Source organism: Dipteris shenzhenensis, chromosome 25, assembly GCF_047967505.1.
Source record: "Dipteris shenzhenensis isolate YYH24624 ecotype China chromosome 25, Dip_SZ_1.0, whole genome shotgun sequence".
In the NCBI taxonomy this organism is placed as follows: domain Eukaryota; kingdom Viridiplantae; phylum Streptophyta; class Polypodiopsida; order Gleicheniales; family Dipteridaceae; genus Dipteris; species Dipteris shenzhenensis.
Genome location: NC_141620.1, coordinates 15,473,005 through 15,480,036, shown reverse-complemented (window position 1 = coordinate 15,480,036; position 7,032 = coordinate 15,473,005).

The window sequence follows — 7,032 nt, the reverse complement described above, 5'->3', positions numbered from 1 at the left end:
TGGTACCTGATCTCGATGTGTTTGGTCTTTGCATGAAAGACCGGGTTTCGTGCTAGCTGAATAGTACTCATGGAATCACTATGCAATGTCGGTACACCTGTATGAATCCCCAAATCTCCCACTAGCTGATCAAGCCATATAGCCTCCTTGCAACCCTCTATGGCTACAACATACTCAGCCTCTGTGGTAGACAAAGCAATGCACTTCTGTGCACGAGACATCCACGACACTGCACCACCTGCAAAGGTGAACACATAACCACAAGTGGATCTCCTACTATCCACATGCCCTGCATAGTTTGAATCTGTGTACCCAAGTACACACATGTCTCCTTTACCAAAGCATATCCACATCTCCTTGGTACCCTTCATGTACCTCATGACACACTTAACTGCCTCCCAATGCCTCTTTCCTAGATTAGCCATATACCGGCTAACAACTCCCACTGCAAATGCAATGTTTGGTCTAGTAGCTATCATAGCATACATAAGACTCCCAACTGCTAATGCATAACAAACCTTGGCCATCATGGCCCTCTCCTCATCTGATTTGGGACTATCTATGTGACTCAGTTTCACACATGGAGGCAATGGAGTACTCACTACCTTCCCCCCTTCCATATTGAAACGCTGCAATACTTTTGTAACATACTCTTTTTGTGAAAGCCAAAGGAGTTTCCTACTCCGATCACGCATGATGCGCATACGAAGAATATGACTTGCAAGTTCCAAATCCTTCATATTAAAGGCCTCATGCAACTTGGCCTTTAATGCATCTAGCTCATAAGTATTCTTGCTAGCCAATAGTATATCATCCACATATAGTGCCAAGATTATCAGGCTGTTATGCTTAGCCCTTTTAGTGTAGAGGCAGTGATCAATTTCACTCCTTCTAAAACCCTAGGACCGAATGAAAGCATCAAACTTCTGATACCATTCTCTAAGCGCTTGCTTAAGACCATAGAGACTCTTCCTCAGCTTGCAAACTAAATGTTCTTTGCCCTTTTCTTCAAAGCCTTCCAGCGGCACCATGTAAATTTCCTTATGCGAATCCCCATGCAAGAAAGCTGTCTTGACATCCATCTGCATAAGCTCCATATTTTCTGATGCCACTAGTCCAAGCATGCATCTAAGTGTGGGCATCTTTACAACCGGAGAGAATATCTCATCAAAGTCCACACCCTTCTCTTGCTTGAACCCTTTAGTGACCAAACGGGCCTTGTACCTAAGCACATCATCACTTGTGACCTTCATCTTGTAGACCCATTTACATGGTAATGCTTTCTTTCCATGTGGCAAAGAAACCAAGTCCCAAGTCTTATTCTTCATAAGTGAACTCATCTCAGATTGCATAGCATACTCCCACTTGTGTTGATCCTCGTGCATCATAGCCTCTCTGTAGCAAGAAGGCTCCCCATAATCAATAAGCATCACATAGTCTACCCCTGGAACAAACCTATCAGGTGGTCTAGACACTCTAGATGATCTTCTCAAGGGCATTTCAGCTTGTTGTCCCACCTGCATATCAGCCACATTTGGCTCATCATTTCCACCAATAGATGATCCATCATCTACCCTTGATTGTATACCTGTGGGAGTATTTGGTGTACCATTTCATGCACATTTGGTGCATGGACAGCTTGCTGTCTATCAACATATGCAGGTGGATTCACATCCTGGAAAGTGATTCTCCTCATTTCCACATCCCTCATGGGTGCCTTATGCATCTTCTTCTCATTGAAGACTACATCATGGCTACGTATGATCTTCTTTGCTTTTGGATCCCAGAGACGATAGCCCATCTCTCCACTTTCACCATAACCCAGAAAGATGCATTTCCTAGACTGAGGGTCTAGCTTCTTTCGAAGCTCTTTTGGCACATGTGCATATGCCTCACACCCAAATATACGCAAATGAGAGTAAGAGGGCTTCTTGCCACTCCATGCCTCTTCAGGAATACCACCATCGAAACTCTTACTAGGTGATCTATTGATCACATACACTGCAGTCTTCATTGCCTCAACCCAAAAACCACCAGAAAGACTTGCATTGGAAAGCATGCATTGCAACCTTTCTTGAATGGTACGGTTCATCTTTTCTGCAACTGGATTTTGCTCTGGAGTACGAGGGGATGTGAGCTCCCTCGTAATCCCACGTGTATCATAGAAATGCTGAAAGTCATGAGAGAGATACTCTCCACCATTGTCAGTCTGTAGGCATTTAAGTGTTCTACCTGACTGATTCTCAACCAAGGTCAGCCATTTCTGAAATACCTGGAACACATCACTCTTCCGAGCTATAGCATAAGCTGACACTTTCCTAGTTGCATCATCAATGAATGTCACATAGTATTCAGCCCCGCCTAATGACCGTGTAGGCATGGGACCACATACGTCTGAATGCACCAAATCAAGCTTTTCAAACTCTTTCTTTTCCTTTCTTTTATGGGTTGATTTAGTCTGCTTCCCATAGAGACAATGCTCACAAAATTCAAAATCAAAGAAACTCAAATGCGGTACATAACCCAAATGGCATAAGAGTTTCATTCCATTCTGGCTCATGTGCCCTAACCTACAATGCCACAAAGAACTGCTTGGCTACTCGGTTATTGCAACAACATGATCAAATACCCCTGATACATGTAAGGGATACAAAGTCCGACACTTGGCACCCCTGGCCAAAAGCATAGAGCCCTTCTGAATTTTCCAACTCTGAAAGACAAAAGTGGTGTGAAAACCAGCATCATCTAGCTGACCCACTGAAATAAGACTCTTGGTCAACTTAGGCACATGTCTTACATGTTTCAAAATAAATGCAGACCCATTTGCATAAGAAAACTTTGTGTCACCTACTCCCACTATGTCACATGCATAGTCATTTCCAAGATGCACACAACCTGTCTTTCCACTGTCATAAGTGGAGAACCATTCCTTATGGGGAGTAACATGGAATGAAGCACCAGAATCCAAAATCCAATCTCGGGAATATGCATCATCTGAAGTGGTAAGCAACTCTGCAGATAAACTAGACATGAAGAGAACGTCATTGTCACTATCATGTGTGACTCCATTGATCTCCTCGATCTTCACTTTTCCTTTGTCCTCCCTTGGACTCTCTTCCTTTTGATTTGCACCCCAATTTGCATTCTTTTTCTTATCCGTTTGCCCTCTTTTCAGCTTGTAGCAATCCTTTTTCATATGGCCCTTCTTGCCACAGTGGTAGCACTCAATGTTTTGTGCCCTGGATTTGCTATGAGACTTCCCTCTTTCTTGGGACTTTCCCCTGAACTGTGATATGCCCCTTTGCACATTTAAGGCTGCATCCTGCTTGTTGCCGTCCATAGACTTCCGTCTAATCTCCTCGGCCGACAAGCTACCCACAACATCATCAAATTTCAGTACTCCACCAGGTGTAGAGTTACTGAGAGCTGTACGAAAGGTATCCCATGAGAATGGCAATGAACATAAGAGAAATATTGCCTTAGTCTCCGCATCAAAATTCATCTTCTGAGCCTGAAGTTGGCTGAAAATAATATTGAATTCATTCAAGTGAGAAGCAATGGAGACCCCTTCCTTCATCTATAGCCCACACAACCTCTTCATGAGGTAAACTTTATTAGAGGCAGTTTCCTTTTCATAAGTTGCACAGAGTTTCTTCCACAAATCTTCCGTAGTCTGCTCATTTACTACTGTGAAATAAACTGACTCTGCAAGATGAAGTCTGATAGTAGATTTTGCTAATGCATCCAACTCATTCCAATCATCCTCAGACATATTTGCAGGCTTAGCTTCAATCCCTGCCAAGGGTTTAATCTGCTTCTTTTGAATAAGCACATCCCTTATTTGTTCTTTCCACAAAGAAAAGTTTGTCCCATCAAACTTTTTAATGTTGAAATACTCCTTTTCAGACATGGAAGAGGATGCCATGATGCAAATAAAGCAAAATCCCAAATGCTAGTGCCTGTAAGAGAGAATCACACCAAATACCAGGTGCACCCAAATGTGTATGCCACAATAGATTGAAATATCACCAAAACTCATGTCTTTAAGCATCTGACTCATATGCATATACTATGCATCCATATGAGCAAATCTGGGCCACAAGAAAATGCCAACTGCAATGGCAATCCAAAATGCCAATAAGTGCCAAATGACTCAAGCATAAACACCGTCCACTGGCATATGCATTAATCATATCTCATCCAAGAGAGCATAGCACTATCAGTACATCACCTGCAATGTGTCAAAGCTGTCCCTCAGCATAAAATAGCATCCATGTGCAAAGCGTCCATAAAAATAGCATCCCACAAGGTAATTTGGGCCTATCAGCGCATCCAATAAGGACCGCAATGCATCCAAATGGCCTATAAATCATCCACTGCAACCCAATGCACACCACGAATGAGCGCACACTACTCAAACTACAACCAGAGTGATCTGCATAAGGTATGCTCAAGAAATCATAGTCCCACGGTAATGACCGCTATTGAAAATAGAACTTGAGATGCCTCAAAACATGGGTGCCATTGCATAATCGGACTTAGCAAGAAAATCTGCAAATATCTCTCTTCTGCTGGAACTCCAAAATCCCAACCGATGAGTGAGAAATGGGAGTCAACACTTATCCACTGCCATGTGGCATAAATCTAAGGTTTCAAAACCTTAGAATGAAAAAATGCATAACAGAGAGACGAAATCGAATACACAGAGATCTATAACTCTAAAAATTCTCCACCGAATCACGTAAGAACTGACAGGTAGGGGTTTTTGGGCATCCAGAATGCAATGGGACAGACGGTTTTGGAAACCGTGGTCTCAATCACTGGGTCCAACACACGGACTGAAAAACGTTTTTGGAAACAGAGCTATTTGTAAACTCCATCGGAGTGCAGATAATGAGTAACGTAGAAGTTTTAGGACCTTCTGAGTCCATCGGAACTGATAGATTTGCAAATGTTTGCTCCAAACTTGAGTTCCAACACCAGGGCAGAAAAACACAGAAACTGACACAGTGAGTCAGAAATCCAATGAAATGATCCCAGATTCAAGAATGAAGGTGTTTCCAAGCTCTTGAAGTGAAGTGGACACCAAAAGCAAGCAATAGTTGCCTCTACAAGTCAATACGGAGTCTCTGTCATCGAATGGAACAGGGAAAAGCTCAAAAAATGACTTTTTCTTTGAAAACACTTAACTGGCTCTCAAAACCACTTTGCAAAGCCAAAGTGACTTTTCCAAAGGTTCCTCCAAGGTCCCTACACATTGGATGCAAGTAAAGTCACCCACAAAGCTTCCCGCAAAGCTTCTCCTTCCTCCCACAGAGCTGCTGAGCGCGTGCGTGAATGCTTGAAGCTCAGCAGCTTTGTGGGAGGAAGGAGAAGCTCTGTGGGAAGCTTTGTGGGTGACTTTACTTGCATCCGAGTGTACAGAGACCTTGGAGGAACCTTTGGAAAAGTCACTTTGGTTTTGCGAAGTGGTTTTGAGAGCTTGTTAAGTGTTTTCAAAGAAAAAGCCGTTTTTTGAGCTTTTCCCTGTTCCGTTCGATGACAGAGACTCCATATTGACTTGTAGAGGCAACTATTGCTTGCTTTTGGTGTCCACTTCACTTCAGGAGCTTGGAAACACCTTCATTCTTGAATCTGGGATCATTTGATTGGATTTCTGACTCACTGTGTCAGTTTCTGCATTTTTTGCCCGGGTGTTGGAACTCAAGTTTGGAGCAACCATTTGTAGATCTGTCAGTTCCGCACTCTGGTGGAGTTTACAAACAGCTCTGTTTCCAAAAACGTTTTTCAGTCCGTGTGTTGGACCCAGTGATTGAGACCACGGTTTCCAAAACTGTCTGTCCCATTGTGTTCCGGACGCCCAAAAACCCCTACCTGTCAGTTCTTACGTGATTTGGTGGAGGATTTTTAGAGTTATAAATCTCTGTGTATTCGATTTTGTCTCTCTGTTATGCATTTTTCATTCTAAGGTTTTGAAACCTTAGATTTATGCCACATGGCAGTGGATAAGTATTGACTCCCATTTCTCACTCATCGGTTGGGATTTTGGAGTTCCGACAGAACAAAGATATTTGCAGATTTTCTTGCTGAGTCCGATTATGCAATGGCGCCCATGTTTTGAGGCATCTCAAGTTCTATTTTCAATAGCGGTCATTACCGTGGGACTATGATTTCTTGAGCATACCTTATGCAGATCACTCTGGTTGCAGTTTGAGCAGTGTGCGCTCATTTGTGGTGTGCATTGGGTTGCAGTGGATGATTTATAGGCCATTTGGATGCATTGTGATCCTTATTAGATGCACTGATAGGCCCAAATTGCCTTGTGGGATGCTATTTTTTATGGACGCTTTGCACATGGATGTTATTTTATGATGAGGGACAGCTTTGACACATTGCAAGTGATGCACTGATAGTGCTATGCTCTCTTGGATGAGATATTATTGATGCATATGCCAGTGGACGGTGTTTATGCTTGAGTCATTTGGCACTTATTGGCATTTTGGATTACCATTGCAGTTGGCATTTTCTTTTGGGCCAAATTTGCTCATATGGATGCATAGTATATGCACATGAGTCAAATGCATCTTTTGATGCTTTGAGCTTTGAGTTTTGGTGATATTTTAATCTATTGTGGCATACACATTTGGGTGCACCTGGTATTTGGTGTGATTTTCTCTTATAGGCACTAGCATTTGGGATTTTGCTTTATTTGCATCATGGCATCCTCTTCCATGTCTGAAAAAGAGTTTTTCAGCATTAAAAAGTTTGATGGGACAAACTTTTCTTTGTGGAAAGAACAAATAAGGGATGTGCTTATTCAAAAGAAGCAGATTAAACCCTTGGCAGGGATTGATGCTAAGCTTGCAAAGATGTTTGAGGATGATTGGAATGAGTTGGACTTTCCAAGGCTTTGATAATCCTTTATGCTATTGTAGGTCCTCTTATTGGCTCAAGAGAGGGCACACACAGGTAGATATATGACAAGAGTGCACAATGAAATAATCTACAAATGTACATCTATCAAAAGAGATC